The 18,431-nt window shown below is 40.8% G+C and overlaps 1 long non-coding RNA gene across 1 annotated transcript in view; it reads left to right on the forward strand.

The window, feature by feature from the left end:
- Nucleotides 1-18,093, forward strand: part of LOC136325014 (uncharacterized) — a 38,252-nt gene extending 20,159 nt beyond the window's left edge. Inside the window, exons 2-3 of the long non-coding RNA XR_010729182.1 lie at nucleotides 2,928-3,068; nucleotides 17,936-18,093. This is a non-coding gene — a long non-coding RNA (uncharacterized lncRNA). The remainder of the gene's footprint in view (nucleotides 1-2,927; nucleotides 3,069-17,935) is intronic.
- Nucleotides 18,094-18,431: the final 338 nt, after the last annotated feature.

Below are 18,431 nucleotides of genomic sequence, written 5' to 3' on the forward strand. Positions count from 1 at the left end.
TGTCCCTACACATGCACAGCCTCCCCCACTATCAACACTGGGCATCCGAGTGGTACATTTTTTACAATTGGTGCACCTACACAGAGATAGCATTATCACCAAAAGTCCTCAGTGTAGATTAGGGTTCACTCCTGGTGTACATTCTATGGGATTTGACACAGAATGTCATGAAACAGTGATGTAAATAACATCCAAGCGTCCCCAAACTATGGCCCGTGGGCCGCATGTTGCCCCCTGAGGCCATTTATCCGGCCCCTTGCTGCACTTCTGGAAGGGCACCTCTTTCATTGGTGGTCAGTGAGAGGAGCACTGTATGTGGTGGCCCTCCAACGGTCTGTGGGACAGTGAACTGGCCCCCTGTGTAAAAAGTTTGGGGACCCCTGCTAGGAACAGCAGGGGAGGAATTGGTTGTCAAGGAGCAGCACTTGGCACAAAACCTTTTTAGCAGGGCTGCTCACAAATTAAAAAGGAGGAGTGCTAGAGTTTTGCTCCTTTCAATTTCACCCACCTGTGTGTTTGAGCTCCTCCCCCGCCCCCCGTGAAAATGGGGATCATAGTATCTAACTTATGAAGGTCATTGTGAGGATTAAACTAAATCAGATCATGGATGTAAAGCAAATCACCTGCCTTGCACAGAGTAAGAACACACTAAATGAGCTAATATGAATTTTTGTTTGACAATTATCAGTGTAAACCTAGCTGTTTAACACTCCTGAGTCATTCTCTTATTCTCCTTTACCTTAGCCAGAGCCTCTAGTCTGGGCCAAGATAATTCTACAGAGATGAGTTCTAGTGGTTCCTTAAATATATCAGTCCACAAAGATTCACTGCGCTGCTAAGAGGAACTTCAATTTTAAGTTTGGATCTTGGAGGAGGCAGGGATAAGTGAAGCAGGGATAAAATGCACAGATGTTTACCAAACCCTCAAGTTGGGCCACAGGACAGAAAGGTTCTGATGTGGACAACTTGCCAAAAGAAACAGAAGGAGAAGAGAAAGTGCAGAAGGGTTGGGGGTGAGTTGCTACTTGAGTTACTGTGAATGTGAAATAAATGTTTTCAATGAAAGTTTATCAAAGGAGACCTTTAATACTGCAAACGATAGAATATGCAAACCAAATGAGTCTGCACACATATTGCCCTTCTGCACACCGCCTACCTTTGGACACCTTCATAGAAGGCAGCTGGGGGAACTGAAAGGAGCAAAACTCCAGCATCCCTCATTTCTAATTTGTTACCAGCCCTGAGGAAAAGGTTTTGTGCCAAGTGCTCTCAGTTGCTCATTGACAACCAATTCCTCCCCCTGCTGTTCTTAACATTTAGAGCCTGTACAATAGTACTTTTACACCTCTGTTTCATATACAACCAGTCAGTAAGCTTGTTGAGAAGAGGAATCATGGCTTCTATTTCTGAACCTCATATAGGAGTTGGCCTGGAAGACAAGCACACAGTGGGTGACCTTGGGTTTCTGCATATTGTTGTGCTAATGTTCCCCAACCAAGAGAGATGACCAAAGACATTCTTGTTAGAAAAAGTGTGGGTAACTCAGGCCTGAGTGAGAGCGTACAGAACTGGAGGCTCAGTTTCCTCAGTATTTGTCATAATGTGACATCAGTTGCTTTGTGATCTCAAGTGAGTCATTTCCTCTCTGTTACCTTGGTTTCACTCATCTGCAAAATGAGGAGTACAATTTTATAAAAGACTTATACTCACCTTTTTTACTGATTAAAAAGTAATATATGTTCATTTTGGAAAACACAGAATATACAGAAGAGTAAGAGATATAATAAAAACCACCCAAAGACAAACACTATTAATATTTTGGTTTAGTTTTTCCATCTTTTCCCTGTGTGTGTGTGTGTGTGTTCCCAGAACCAGCTACATAATTTACAATGCCCAGTGCAAAATGAAAATGTGTAGCCTCTTGTTCAAAAAGTATTACAAATTCTAAGGTGGTGACAGTAGAGCATTAAACCCATTACATAAAAAGGGCATAAATGGTGATGGAATAAGACTTGACTTGGGGTGATGAACACACAATACAACATACAGATGATGTATTATAGAATTGCACACCTGAAATCTGTATAATTTAATAAAGGTCACCACTGCCTGACCAGCTTGAGCATGGGCTCATCTGGTTTGAGCAAGTCTCACCAGCTTGAGCCCAAGGTCGCTGGCTTGAGCAAGGGATCACTTGGTCTGCTGTAACCCCCTGGTCAAGGCACATATAAGAGAGCAATCAATTAACAACTAAGGAGCCACAACAAAGAATTTATGCTTCTTATCTCTCTCTTTCTTCCTGTCTGTCTGTCTCTATCTTGTCCCTCTGTCTCTCTCTGTTTTTTTCACCAAAAAATAAATAAATAAATGTCACTCCAATAAATGCAATTAAAAATAAATTAATAAAAGAAAAAGAAACAAGTACAGAACCTTCTCAACACAGGGTTCTGTGTGACTACACAATTGTATGCCCAGTTGGCTCTTTATTTTCCCTCCTCAAAATAATAAAAAAATCATTTATTGACTGCTTTCTGTGTGTCAAATATTTTACCAAAATTATTTCTAATTTAATTTAATTTTCCCAAAGTAAATGTAATTCTTTTCCCATCCCCTTTATTTTACAGATAAAACAACTGGGGTTTGTTTTATCTGAAAACAGAGAATTTAAGTAGCTTGCCCAAGTTCATATAGCTAGTAAGAGGCAGAGACCATATTCACACCTGAGTCTTTCCAATTGCAAGTCCATGCTTTCTTCAACTACAACACACTGCCTCTTATACTAACTTATTAATTAGTAAAATAAATTTTTTGTGTGTGACAGAGACAGAGAGAGGGACAGACAGGAAGGGAGAGAGATGAGAAGCATCAATTCTTTGTTGCAGTACCTTCGTTGTTCATTGATTGCTTTCTCATATGTGCCTTGACAGGGCGAGCAACAGCAGAGTGAGTGACCCCTTGCTCAAGCCAGCAACCTTGGGATCAAGCCAGTGACCTTGGACCTCAAGCCAGTGACCATGGGGTCATGTCTATGATCCCACGCTCAAGCCAAAGACCCTGCACTCAAGCTGGTGAGCCCCTGCTTAAGCCAAATAAGCCTGTGCTCAAGCCGGTGACCTCGAGCTTTGAACTTGGGTCCTACGCGTCCCAGTTCGATGCTCTATCCACTGCACCACTGCCTGATCAGGCAGCAAAATAAAATTTTAATGATGTTGAGATTATACTATATATAAAATATTTATTGCAATCTTTCCCATTTTATATCATGAGTGTTATTTTCCCCATGTGTCTTAGTCCATTCAAGCTAATAACACAGACTGTACTTATAACTAAAAGAAATTTATTGCTCACAGTCTGGATGTTGTTAGTCGGAGGTCAAGGTGCCAGCATGGTCAGGTGGGAGAAATCTTCCAGGTCACAGACTTCTTGTTGTATCCTCACGTAGTGGAAGGGGTCAAATAGCTCTGAGGGATCTTTTTTAATACATCAAATAATTTTCTCTTAGATTTTTATTTATTAACTTTAGAGAGAGGAGAGAGGGAGAAGGGGGGTGGGAGGAACAAGAATCACCAACTCATAATAGTTGTTTCTCTTATGTGCCTTGACCAGGCAAGCCTAGGGTTTCGAACCAGTGACCTCAGCATTCCAGGTCAATGCTCTATCCATTGCTCCACAACAGGTCAGTGTGGGATCTCTTTTATACGGTTCCACCCTGATGTCCTAGTTACTCCACTAAGGCCACACCTACTAATACCATCACCTTTGGGGTTAGAATTTCAACATATAAATTTGGGGGGACACAAACATTCAGATCATATAGGAGTCTATTCAATACATATAGGAGAAAATAGTGGCTATTTGTGAGAATTATTGAAGTTCTAGATTATCAAGTATTAAAAATCATTTCATTGCAAGATTATATTAAATAGACATCACCAATAAGGCAAATTAGGAACATATGGCCAGTGGAAACTTAACCCATATTCCCCCATCTGATAAATATCATCTCATTCTCCTTGCTCTGAATGTCTTTCAAATGAAAGAAGCTAGCTCTGCATATCCCCAACAGTCAAGGAGATTTTTGTCAATTTCACTTTCTATTGTTTCCAAATTAAAAGCAATAGTGTTCATTTTCCAAGTACAAATAATATTATTACATGGAATTAAATTTTCAACCTCTTTCTCAGACAGATAGACACAAACACACTCAAATATCCCAATGGGGGAGTGTATTTCCCTCTACCCTTTGACAATCACTGAGCTATGTACAGGTAAAAAGAGTCACTTCTAAAGCTAATAATAGAAACCTTAAAGTATATTACTCTAGACTTTGGAAAATTTATTTAATCACTCTAAGTTAAGTCTCAGTAGCCATATCTGTTATATGGAGCTCTTAAGAGCTACTTCAACAGTATAATGAGGAAAAAAACCTAATAGGTAGGCTTTTCCCAAAGCCAAGGATCTCTAAGCCGAGAGCCAGGCTTAAATCACTGTAAATTAGAATTTCTTTGGAGGCCTTAATTCCTCAATGCAAACTGTAACCATGACTGTGGTGCTTGGGATCAGAAACTGGAGGAGGGTAAGGCCTATCACTGTACAACTTCCTCACATGTCACTTTCATCTTTGGCTGAAGAACTGTGATTAAAAGAAAGATAGTGGCCTGACCTGTGGTGGCGCAGTGGATAAAGCGTTGACCTGGAAATGCTGAGGTTGTCGGTTCGAAACCCTGGGCTTGCCTGGTCAAGGCACATATGGGAGTTGATGCTTCCAGCTCCTCCCCCCTTCTCTCTCTGTTTCTCTCTCTCCCTCTCTCTCTCTCCTCTCTAAAAATGAATAAATAATTTTTTTTAAAAAATCAAGGTGTAATTTTGTTTTTTTTAAAGAAAGACAGCTACATTTTCAGAAAAGAAAAATCACAAAACGTAACCCACAACCTTAGGGGTATGAAAGGAAAAGGATACTCAAGTAGTTATTTGTCCCCACAGTCAACTAAGTCCTGGGGAGCTGAGGTAGGAACACCAGCCTGAATCCAGTTTCTTCTTTAACCAGAGCTTTATCACAGAAGATGAAGAGCACTGGAGTAAAAAAAAAAAAAAAAAAAAAAAAAAAAAAAAACACACAAAAAAACTTCTTCCTCATTTGGTATTGTTTCCACCTATCAGAATTTCTTCTAGATGCCATGGTGACCTTTACTTGCAAGCAATCTTAACCCAGTGTTGTATAAAGAGATTTCATTAAAAATAACATTATTAGACTTTAAATATTTACAATGCATGTGCAAAGTGTTTCCCCCCAAATCCCTCTGCCCCAGGGATCTGTAACTCCAAGTCCATCCTAGTAAGGCAGGAAGGGACAGAGATGGTTTTGTCCCTGCGTGTGCACTGGCACTGCTCTCTCTGTCATGGGCGCCATCACTGCCCTGTTCATGGCTTGAAGCTTCTTTTCTCTCTCAGCTCTTCACTTACCTTCCTCTGGAGCCCCTTATATATATTTTTTTTCTAAAGATGGAAACGGGGAGAGACAGTCAGACAAACTCCCACATGTGCCCGACCGACCGGGATCCACCCGGCACGCCCACCAGGGGCGATGCTCTGCCCACCAGGGGGCGATGCTCTGCCCCTCCGGGGCGTCGCTCTGCCGCGACCAGAACCACTCTAGTGCCTGAGGCAGAGGCCAAGGAGCCATCCCCAGCGCCCGGGCCATCCCTGCTCCAATGGAGCCCTGGCTGCGGGAGGGGAAGAGAGAGACAGAGAGGAAGGGGGGGTGTGGAGAAGCAAATGGGCGCTTCTCCTATGTGCCCTGGCCAGGAATCGAACCCGGGCCCCCCGCACTCCAGGCCAACACTCTACCGCTGAGCCAACCGGCCAGGGCCGCATGTTGGCTATTTTGATAATGATGATGCCTTAGCAAAAATATGACTCCCATTACTCTTATAATTACCACACTATTTTTGCACTTAGATGCTTTTTAAGCTAATGTATCCTTTTCAAAACACTACTGTCAACTCATGAGCACAGGACATCATGAGCAAGGCTGCTCCACCTTGGTCTGCTAGAAAGAACCACAATTCTGCTTCATTTGAGAACTGGTCAGCTTATTTTAAAGAGTTCTGCTGCCCACTAGATCAGAGAAGGCCTCTATGACGAGAGCATTTGGACTTGCTGACCTTTGGGTAAAAATAATAGTGCTTAACCAAACATAGCCTTGTCCAGATCTGTCCATTCAAAAGTTCTTTATAATTTAGGCAAATTCAGAATATGTCCTCTTTTCAAGGAAGTGGTTAGTTAAAGATAGAAGAAATATATGTATAAAACACATCTATATATTTAGAAGAACTTTTTGTAGTTTGGTTTAAAATTTCTTAGGTTTGGTTATATATGTGACTTAAGTTATGACATAGATACATTAAATGTTAGAGATAGAAGTGAGTTTAGTGGTGGTGGTGGCTGATGTGTAGGTGAAAAATATACCAGAATCACTGAAAGATGGCCACATATGAGACAGGGGAAGCATTAGATCCAAAAGGTATAAAGAACTACTATAAATGAACAGTAAAAACATACACAATGCCATTGGCAGAGAATTTTTTTTTTTTACAGAGACAGAGAGAGAGTCAGAGAGAGGGATAGACAGGGACAGACAGACAGGAACAAAGAGATGAGAAGCATCAATCATTAGTTTTTCGTTGTGCATTGCGACACTTTAGTTGTTCATTGATTGCTTTCTCATATGTGCCTTGACCGTGGGCCTTCAGCAGACCAAGTAACCCCTTGCTCGAGCCAGCGACCTTGGGTCCAAGCTGGTGAGCTTTTGCTCAAACCAGATGAGCCCATGCTCAAGCCGGCAACGTCAGGGTCTCGAATCTGGGTCCTCAGCATCCCAGTCTGATGCTTTATCCATTGCGCCACCGCCTGATCAGGCAACAGAAAATTTGAACAGGTGATGCACAGAAAATTTTAATTGCTAAATATGAAAAAATGCTCCACTTCACTGGTAATCAGAGACATTCAATTTAAAATGACGAGATACTATTTCATACCCCCAGGGATTGGCCAAAAGTAAAATGTCTGAATAGTGAGTGTTGGAAAAGTGTAGGATGTAGGAAAAGAATAACTGTCATATGCAACTAATAGAAATTAAAGGTCCATTTTGGGGAATAACTTGGCAATATCTAAAAAAGTTGAAAATGTCCACATTCAAAGATGATCTTACACTCTACGTCTAAGTTATGCTCCAAATGGCCTTTCTCAAATAAGATTCTTCATCTGAACCAGAGAACGCAAACAATTCTTTGAATGACTATCTTCTCAGCTCTCCCAATGGTGATACATAACTAGTATCATTCTAGATGCATAGGAGAGAAGTTAATTCATTACATACAGTGATTTCATTAGGATAATAGGATCTGTCTTTTTAAACCCAACTGAGAAAGACTTCCAGGGACTCTCTCAAATATATTTGTAATACCACACTACCAGTAATAATAAAAAATTGAAAATAGTTTGTCCGTGTGTAAGGGAAGAGATAAATAAATTACAATATATTTGTAGTATGTAATTCTTGTTTGTTGCTGAGTTTGTAAGTTCTTTATATATTTTGGATATTATTAGCCCCTTATCTGAGCTGTTGTTCGAAAATATCATTAGTTGGCTGTCTGTTTGTTTGTTGTCAGTTTCTTTTGCTGTGCAGACGCTTCTTAGTTTGATGTAGTTCTATTCATTTATCTTTGTCTTTACTTCCCTTGCCTTTGGAGTCATAAAATGTTCTTTATGGCCAATGTCCATAATTTTAGTACCTATGTTTTCTTTCATTCTTGTAGTATGGAATTCTATGTAGCAGTTTAAATAATGAACCAGATCTGTGTGATTCAGCATATAGAAGAATCCTGGAAACAAAAGATAAGACCAGAAATTTAAAACTTTAAAAAAGCATGATATCATTAACAAATATTTTATAAAATACACAAATTAACACTACACTTTTTTGACAGAGACAGAGAAAGAGAGACAGAGAGAGGGACAGAGAGATAGGGACAGACAGACAGGAAGGGAGAGAGATGAGAAGCATCAATTCTTCATTGTGGCACCTTAGTTGTTCATTGATTGCTTTCTCAAATGTGTCTTGACTGGGGGGCTACAGCCAAGCAAGTGACCCCTTGCTCAAGTCAGTGACCTTGGACTCAAGCCAGCAACCTTGGGTTTCTAACCTGGGTACTCTGCATCCTAGTCCAATGTTCTATTCACTGCACCACTGCCTGGTCAGGCAACACTATATATTATTTGCAAATGCTTATTTTGTAGTAAGAAATATAAAACAGGGTCTAGATATGCACCAGATTCATGACAGTGGCTGCCTCTGAGCGGAGAGGAAAATAGATCTGGGGAGAGAAGCAAAGGTGACTGTGACAGCCATTGGGTCTGTTCATGAATATTCCACCTTTCCCTCTAAACACATTCTGTGAAGTTAGGCATGACCATGTGACTTACCTTTGTCAATAAAACGAGAATGGAAGTGTTACTTCTGAATAGAAGATTTTAGAACCCTATGCACAGTGTACTATGTTCTTTTTCCTTTTACTATAGTGACTAACAGTGTTCCACATTTCATTATTTCAGTCTACTTCATCAGCTTCAGTCCTGGAGTGAGGACAATGCACAACAGAGTTCCCAAATGACCCACAGTAAACACATGTCATGATTGAGAAATAGACCTGTATTGTTTTCAGCCACTAAAGTTGTGGGATTTTATGTTTCCACTGTAACTGATATAGGGACATCATCTTGATTTACAATGTTTTATTCCTTCTTTTTATATTTAAGGTCTAAACAATATATGACTAAAAGTTAACATTTGCTCATTTTTTATATTACTCCCATATTTTCTTGGTATTAAAAAAATCATCTAGAATAATTTTTCACAAGACATTTGCTATGCAAGGGAAGCATGTGTTATTTTGAATAAACTCCCCAGATGAATTTGATAGTACCTCTTCTCTGATCTAAAAGGCAATTCCTTCATTTTATAGGAAAGAAAACTGTAGCTAAGAAATAACAAATATCTTGCTCTTCATCAAAGACCAATTTAATGCTGCAGCCACTAGGCCTTATTATAATAATCTTGACGCCAATTGAAATTTGTTACAGGAAACAGTGCTATGAAAATTTTCTGCATTTATCATAAAACTACTATCCAAGACACTGTCTATTATATTGCACAACAGCCCTAAAATAAGATCTTATGTGTGAAAAAAATATTTTAAGAATTTAGTCCCAGAAAAATCCTTTTTTATTGTGGATAATTAGTAAGCATCCCCCTTTCTTTACAACTTTTTCACTTTTGTTATGGTTGTCAGGAGGCTTAGAGACAAAAGTATATTCAGTATGTAGGGTAGCCTTCTTGGTATGCTCCTTCTTACTTTAAAAAATCCTGGTAACAATTTTATTGTACGTGCATTCTTTGTTTAAGCTACCTCAAACCTCTTCAGAATAAACGTGAGTAAAGGGTGAATACTGTGTCATACTCTCTCCTTTAGTATGGGCTCCCTGTTGACTGCTTCATTTCTCCTACAGCAAGGGAACCACAGCTGCAAGAAATGCCTGCTCATCAGTCCTTAGCACGGCCACAATGTTAAGTAAAAGCCTGACATAATCCAGATCATTCTATAACCTGGGACCAGTTTTGATCACTCATATTAGTAGAACCAGGAAGTTCTCTCTGTGGATATAGCTTTTAGGGTCTACTTCATATTCTAAAGCAAGTGATTCCATGACTATCTATTCCTTTCCTCCCCACAGTATTTTACACTAGCATCCAAATGAAAAACACAAGAGTTCAGATAATTTAAAAGTTCAGTAATACACCCAAACTTGTAAATGTAAGCAAAATAATCACCTTAGTAGAGAAAAACTTGTTCCAGGGGACAGGGTACTTCAGTTCTATTTCTAGGTGTGCTATTGTCTTACTCTGTTACTTGTCCTCATTAGGATTTAGTTTCACTTCTGTATAATGTGACATTTTTTTCTAACTTTAACTTTCATCGATACTTTGTTTTGAAAAAAAAACAGAAATAGTTACTTTTTATATTTTTTAACTTCTCAAAATTAAAAAAGGAAGAAAACACAAAATTTTGAAAAATATCAAATAAAGAATTGAAATATTACACATTAGCAAGCATGTAATCAAAGACAGGCTGTGGAGGAAATCAGTTCTCCAGACAGGTAATGGCTTGTGACACAGCAAAGGAATCTTTGTCTTCATGGTGGGAATAGTGTAAGGTGGGGTAGAATAATTTTAGACAGGGTTATTTTTAAGAATTCCAAGAACAGCTTGATTTTATAACAGAAAGGAAATTGAAGAGCAGAGTTCATGTCAATATGATCAATTAAGACCCTGTTTTCAAACTAGTATTCTGAGGGAAACTACCTTAAGAATTGCAAAGTAGGTAGGTATACCTACCGATCAAATCTGGGAAATTAAGTACGCTCTGTTTCTTTGCTGGAGAACCCTAATGAGCATGGAGCACTTTTCCTGCTCACTTCCACAAGCACCTTCCATGTCAGTACAGAGAATGTTGCACTAAGGCCATATCTTACCTCTTAATCAAGAGTTCTAGATTCTTCTCTGTGGTTCTGCCACAGTGTTACTGAATAACTATGTCAGGCCTGTTGGGATCTTGATCCTCCGCCAAAAAACTGAGGAAGATGACACTTGTCCACACTTAATAAGCAAGAGTTAGGGGAGCCTGACCAGGCAGTGGCGCAGTGGATAGAGTGTCGGACTGGGATGCGGAAGACCCAGGTTCGAGACCCCGAGGTCACCAGCTTGAGCGAGGGCTCATCTGGTTTGAGCAAAAGCTCACCAGCTTGGACTCAAGGTCTCTGGCTCAAGCAAGGGGTTACTCGGTCCGCTGAAGGCCCACGGTCAAGGCACATATGAGAAAGCCATCAATGAACAACTAAGGTGTCGCATTGAAAAACTGATGATTGATGCTTCTTGTCTCTCTCCATTCCTGTCTCTCTGTCCCTCTCTCTGTCTCTGTCACACACACACACACACACACACACACACACACACAAAAACAAACAACATTTTTTTAAAAAATTTTAAAAAAAAGTAGGGGAATGTTCATGAAGGCTCTGAACCCCTTGAAAATTAAGTTCTAGCCCTGGCCGGTTGGCTCAGCGGTAGAGCGTCGGCCTAGCGTGCGGAGTACCCGGGTTCGATTCCCGGCCAGGGCACACAGGAGAAGCGCCCATTTACTTCTCCACCCCTCCGCCGCGCCTTCCTCTCTGTCTCTCTCTTCCACTCCCGCAGCCAAGGCTCCATTGGAGCAAAGATGGCCCGGGCGGGCGCTGGGGATGGCTCTGTGGCCTCTGCCTCAGGCGCTAGAGTTGCTCTGGTCGCAACATGGCGATGCCCAGGATGGGCAGAGCATCGCCCCCTGGTGGGCAGAGCGTCGCCCCATGGTGGGCGTGCTGGGTGGATCCCGGTCGGGTGCATGCAGGAGTCTGTCTGACTGTCTCTCCCTGTTTCCAGCTTCAGAAAAAATGCAAAAAAATAAAATAAAAATAAAAAAAGAAAAAAGAAAATTAAGTTCTATAGAAACAATGGCATTATCTCAGTCACATCAAGCACAATAAGGTAATGTTACATCCTTAATACAACAAATCTGGACCTAGCAGACACTCCACACTCAGCTTTCTATTCTGGTCTCTGAGGGGACTTATATACATTTCATGTACTTCAGGAAGCAAACCCATTTTACACTGGTGCTTGTTTCAAACATAGATTGAGAAGAAAAGAAAGGAAATAAGGAGTAATAGAAAAAAGGTAAAATTAGAAGGTACAACAAGAGTGGTTAACATCTATTGAGTATTTACTATGTGCTAGGCATTGTGCTAAGCCAGGGGTCCCCAAACTTTTTACACTGGAGGCCAGTTCACTGACCCTCAGACCGTTGGAGGGCCAGACTATAAAAAAAACTATGAACAAATCCCTATGCACACTGCACATATCTTATTTTAAAGTAAAAAAACAAAATGGGAACAAATACAATATTTAAAATAAAGAACAAGTAAATTTAAATCAACAAACTGACCAGTATTTCAATGGGAACTATGGGCCTGCTTTTGGCTAATGAGATGGTCAATGTCCAGTTCCATATTTGTCACTGCTAGCTGTAACAAGTGATATGATGCGCTTCCGGAGCTGTGACGCCTGCCTTTCATGTCACCGGAAGTAGTACTGTACGTGAGCGACACCACCATATACAGTACTCCACAGCATCTGCATCCTGTGCTCCTCTCACTGACCACCAATGAAAGAGGTGCCCCTTCTGGAAATGCGGCTGGAGCTGGATAAATGGCCTCAGGGGGCCGCATGCTAAGCAGTTGAAACACACGATATTTAAACTTATCCCAATTAATCCATCATCAAAATCCTGAGGAAGATGTGCTTATTATGACAAAATTAAAGTATATAGAGAGTAAATGTCTTGTCCAAGGTCATACAGGTGTTCAGTAACAGAGCTAAACCTTGAACTGGGCCTGTCTAACTCCAGCACCCACACTATACTAATGTTTCCTAAGGCGGTGCACATGAGACAATGTTAGGTGGCAAAAAATGTATTTTTATTATAACAATTTTACATTTTAATGTATATTAGAAAAATATAATATGCATATCAAACCTATTATTTCATTAATGAATATTATGGGTGAGGGTAATAAAAATTTTAAGTATCTTTCTAAAAATATTAAGAAAACTATGATACAGGTGGTACGTGGAAATGTAAAAAATCATAAAGGTAGTTTGCTAGTGACTGAATTGAAGAATCTCCACAACATACCCTTCTACCTCCCAACAGAGACATTAGAGGCAAAATGCTAAAGATCAGTTGGATTCACTTTAACAAGGCTTTAAGCTTGTCCCTAAATAAACAAAAGTGTCCTCTAGGTTCTTCAGAAGGAAGTACATGAGAGGACATGAAATTTTGTGAAGACTGAAGACTGGCAACAGTTGCTTTGTTTACCTGGGTGGAGTGGGGAAGTGGCAGAAGAAAATAGCTATGATTGTGAGCTCTGATTCACAGGAAGTCACTGACTGAAAAGCAAAAAGAAAGAAAAGAAGAAGCAGAAGTAGAGGGGTTTTGGTGGGCCTACTGGATTTCTTACAGACCATGAAGAGGGGAGCCAGGATTGGGAGTCAGGACCCAAGATTGTTGCCCATGTCTTTGAGCATCTCATCTTTGTTTTTCTGAGGTTCTGCTTCCTTTTCTCTCTTCCACAGCTTCATCAGGCACTATCATCTGGGTTCTTCAGAAGGAAGAACTTTACATCACTTCACAATTTTAGCCTCTAAAAGCAGATACAGTACTTCCAGGCCTCAATTCTAAATTGCCAGAAGAGTCAGATTAACTCAGCTTGAGTCGGTTCATTGCCATCCACTCCATTAACAACCACAGTACAATAGGCTCTTCCGAAATCCAGTATCCTCACACTAGTTGGTATTGGATCCTATGAATTCTAATAGACAAGACCTAGATCAACTTCCATGAAATTATGTTCCCTTTGGTCCTCATCTATCCTGCTCTTTCAGTTTAGCAAGTTGTATTTTGACATTTCACATTTCATATAAAAGAGTGGATTCCCTGCATCAGTAGCAATGTTTCTTTCATTGTACCAATTCTGGTCTCCTTGAGGCTTGATGGTGATGAATACTCACAGGGTGATAAAGCTGGAATCATTTGGTATATAAAGAAAAAGAGTTAAGGATCTGGGAAATTGGTAATGGTTATAGCGTACCACTGGCACTGCTCCAAGTACTCTGGGGAATGGCTGAGTGATGACATTGACTATGATTGTGATGATAGTAATGGTGACAAAGAAATTAGAAGGATGGATCTCATGAGAAGACATAAGAATATGGATAGAAGAAAAAAACACAAATAGATATTTCCATATATTAAAAAAGAATCTTGACCTAAGGGCTCAAATACTTGAGTTCTAGACTTGACTTTATGATCTCTGACTAATAACTTAGTTAGTTGGGGTGCTTTTCTATAAAAATTGGGGTGATTGTCTAAGTCAGAAGTTTCTATGACTATATAGTCTGTAAATCTATGCCTGGAAGAAAAAGAGGAGCTTGGAGTAAAAGGTATGATTAGAGCCAGATGCAAATCAGAAAGATCTTGTTTCTTAGAGGAGAAAAAAATTCAAAACAGATTTAAAAGGTTTAAGGACAGGCTTTGGTAGAAAGGAGAAAACAAGGTTGGAGTAATAGGGAAAGCCTAAACTAATGGCTTAGGAATTGAAGTATGATGCTGGAGAAAGAGCGCTAGATAAAAATATAATCTGTTTTTGTTTTTGTTTTTTTTTTTACAGGGACAGAGAGAGAATCAGAGAGAGGGATAGACAGGGACAGACAGACAGGAATGGAAAGAGATGAGTAGCATCAATCATCAGTTTTTCGTTGTGACACCTTAGTTGTTCATTGATTGCTTTCTCATATGTGCCTTGACCCCGGGCCTTCAGCAGACCGAGTAACCCCTTGCTGGAGCCAGCGACCTTGGGTCCAAGCTGGTGAGCTTTTTTTTTTTTTTTTTTTTCTGAAGCTGGAAACAGGGAGAGACAGTCAGACAGACTCCCGCATGCGCCCGACCGGGATCCACCCGGCACGCCCACCAGGGGCGAAGCTCTGCCCACCAGGGGGCAATGCTCTGCCCATCCTGGGGGTCACCATGTTGCAACCAGAGCCACTCTAGCGCCTGGGGCAGAGGCCACAGAGCCATCCCCAGCGCCCGGGCCATCTCTGCTCCAATGGAGCCCCGGCTGCGGGAGGGGAAGAGAGAGACAGAGAGGAAAAGCGCGGCAGAGGGGTGGAGAAGCAAATGGGCGCCTCTCCCGTGTGCCCTGGCCGGGAATCGAACCCGGGTCCTCCGCACGCCAGGCCGACGCTCCACCGCTGAGCCAACCAGCCAGGGCCGCTGGTGAGCTTTTTGCTCAAACCAGATGAGCCCACGCTCAAGCTGGCAACCTCAGAGTCTCGAACCTGGGTCCTCAGCATCCCAGTCCGAGGCTCTATCCACTGCGCCACCGCCTGGTCAGGCTGAAAATATAATCTGGGTAAGTCATTTCTCTTTTCTGGGTCTCAGCTTTCTCCAACTCTGTTTTTCAAAGAAAATTGAACAGGAAAAGAAATGGCTATCAGGTTTGTCTAGCTGAACTAGAGTCTGAGCTGCATCTCAAAAATAATTAAGGTGGGTTGGAATGAGGAAAGCTAGTGAGGTATCTTGAAATTTGTATTAAGGAATTTCCCTGGCTTAGAACAGGGTAATTGGTTTTTACCATTAAATTCCTTCGGTTTTTACCACTGAAGTTCCAAACTGCTCCCCCGCATTGTACAATAAATGTTGGCTAACCTATTGAACACTACCAATGCTCAGGGGAAAGGAATCCAGATTGGGACAAACTACTTTATACATTGGCAGCAATAGCAGTTCTGTAAGATGACTCCAACAGAGCTTAAGTACAGGAAGACAGTGTCACTGTCAAAGACCATAAACTATAATCCTAGAAGGAACCAAAAAAGATAATTTTAAAAAATTCTCCCACTATGCATAATTACAGTTTCTGAATACAACAACTTGCTGGGCTCTAGTTTGATTTTAGTGCTGCATGACTCAAGGTAAGGACTGGGGAGTTGAGACCTGAAATCCCCCTCAACCACATGTGGGGGAAGTGGAGGGGTGGTGGTCAGTAGCCTGTATTCACCTGCTTTTCAAGGAAAGTCTTGCAGAATCCTAGCAAGGCAACTGAAAGGAACTGTTAATTCCTTAGGCTAAAAGAAGAACAGAATGAGAAGCTGCTGGGTGGAGGTAGAAGATAGAAAGGGAAAAAGAAGAATGTAATGAGTCCAAAGGATTTACTTTTTAATTGTACGTTAAGGTGAAAGAACTGAATGAAATAGTCTGAGTTCTCTCTGAAGCACGTCAGTGTGTTTTCCTTCTGTAGCTGCACTGAGACCAGAGTACTAGCTTACTAGCCTCCCTTCCACACACACGCGCACGCACACATGCAGTGAATGATGAAAATAATTATTTTCTCTGAGCTAAAGTCCCAAGCTCTGTTCTAAAGAAAGAAAACCATCTCCCTGGGATTTTTAATTCATCCCTCATATTTCTCATGTTTTATTGAGGATTGAATAAAGAAAGAGAGAGGAATAAAAGAATGTTAACACTTATTGAAGACCTTTGGGTGCTAAAGACCTTTCTCATTTTGTAATGTTAACATCTTTATCGATGAGGAAAGGGGGGGGATGAGAGTATTTAAGTAACTTAAGTTCTTCCCATTATAAAAGGGAGAAATGGGATTTGACTCCAGTTCTATCAAGCTCTAGGTCCACTCCAAAGGACATCAAATCAGGTCTACTGTCGGTCATTAGCTACCAGGCGGACCAAATGAGTTTCAAGGCTTAGAGCAGTGTTCTCAAACTTGAGAGTGCAGCAAGAATTTCCTGAAGGCTTTTCAAAACCCAGATTGCTGGAGTTCACCCCCAGAGTTTCTGATCCTATAGATCTTGTGTGAGGCCCAAGAATTTACATTCCTACAAGTTCCGGGGTGATGCCGATGCTGCCATTCCCTCCAGGTCCATACTTGGAGAATCACTGGTTTAGAGCCAATACCTGTTAAATAATGGAAAAGCATCTCCAAGTACATGTCTTAGAGAATGGAGTTAGGGGACATGGCAGTAGCACATCTGTATGTGAAAGCTACCACATCCTAAAGTATCCTTATTCTGAATTCTCTAGAAATTATTCTTAATTTCTAGTTTCATGGCAAGATTTCACCAACAAAACACTTTAATTTCCAAATGTGTACAGTTACGGGATGTATTTGTGAATTTGTCTACTTGCTAAAATTTATTTGTAACCCTAAATTCAATCTTAGCAGTGCTTTTGAAGTCACACAACGACAGGTCCAGAACTGTGAAAAATGAGTTACCCAAAGCATATGCACGTTTTTGGCTGAGATGAAACAAGGTGATGCTCTGCCTTCTTGTCTCAGCTCTCATTCTGTAAACATTCTATTCAAGGTGCATTTAGTGCCCTCTTTTCCACCATTTGTGCCCTTTTTTTGGTGACTTTGCTGTTCAAAAGGGTTTCCAAGCATTGTTCTGAAGTTCTGTTTAGTGTCCTAAGTGCAAGAAGGCTGTGATGTGCTTTACAGAGAAAATACAAGTGTTAGATAAGATTTGTTCAATAAAAAACAAATGTTTTAAAAAGCCCTGGCCAGATAGCTTGGTTGGTTAGAGCATTGTCTCGAAGCAGAGGTTGCTGGTCAAGGCACATTTGAGCCCAGGTCAAGGCACATATGAGAACAGAATAATGTTTCTGTCTCTCTCTCACTCGCTCTCTCTCTTCCTCTTCCTCTAATAAAAAAAATTTTTTAATTTGTTTAGGCATGAGTTATAGTGCTGTTGGCTGTAAGTTCGATATTAATGAATCATCAATATATATTAAGTAAAATGTCTTCAAACAGAAACACACGTAACTGATCAGTTGATGCAAATGTTGTGATTAGAGCTGAAGGAACCTAACCCTGTGTTTCCTCGCGGAGCAATGATTCAGTGTTCACTAATTCAGTGTTTGCAGGGACCTCACAGAATATAACTACCGTGAACAATGAGAACTGACTATTGTAAGAAATCTGAGGCGGTAAGGTACAGGAAAGTACCACAAAAATCAAGATAAGAATAAAAGGAGAAAGACCTGAAAATTGACTCAAAACTTACATAAGGCTTGGCAAATGCAAATATATGTATATAAATTGCATGCAAAACTATGCTGCTTTTCTAGTTATTTCATGTGCAGAATATAGGGAAATATTAGTAATAATGGCTGTTGTAACATCTCAACCTTCTCCTACTGTTTCCTTGCAGATATTTTGTTTAAAGAGTGACTTTTCTGCCTGACCTGTGGTGGCACAGTGGATAAAGCCTTGACCTGGAATGCTGAGGTTGCCAGTTTGAAACCCTGGGCTTGCCTGGTCAAGGCACATATGGGAGTTGATGCTTCCTGCTCCTCCCCACCTTCTTTCTCTCTCTCTCTCTCTCTCTCTCTCTCTCTCTCTTCTCTGAAATGAATAAATAAAATAAAAATAATTTTTTTTAAAAGAGTGACTTTTCTGCCCCCATCACCATCAACTCTGTCTTTTGAGAACAGTCAGAACCCTCTTTAGTAATGCCAGGCTTCTCACGTTCAGTCCCCAGGCCTCTGAGGAAGAAGAGCAGGGGCCTCACAGTTGCTGTTTATCTCATTCCTGTTGTAACCAGAGAACAATGGGTCCTGTGGATGAGAATAATACTTCCATTGTTAGCATAGTGGCTTACAATGGAGCTTCCACTTGGGGCTCAGTGCCTGCTTCTCTTCTTTGGT

This window comes from Saccopteryx bilineata, chromosome 2 (assembly GCF_036850765.1).
Source record: "Saccopteryx bilineata isolate mSacBil1 chromosome 2, mSacBil1_pri_phased_curated, whole genome shotgun sequence".
In the NCBI taxonomy this organism is placed as follows: domain Eukaryota; kingdom Metazoa; phylum Chordata; class Mammalia; order Chiroptera; family Emballonuridae; genus Saccopteryx; species Saccopteryx bilineata.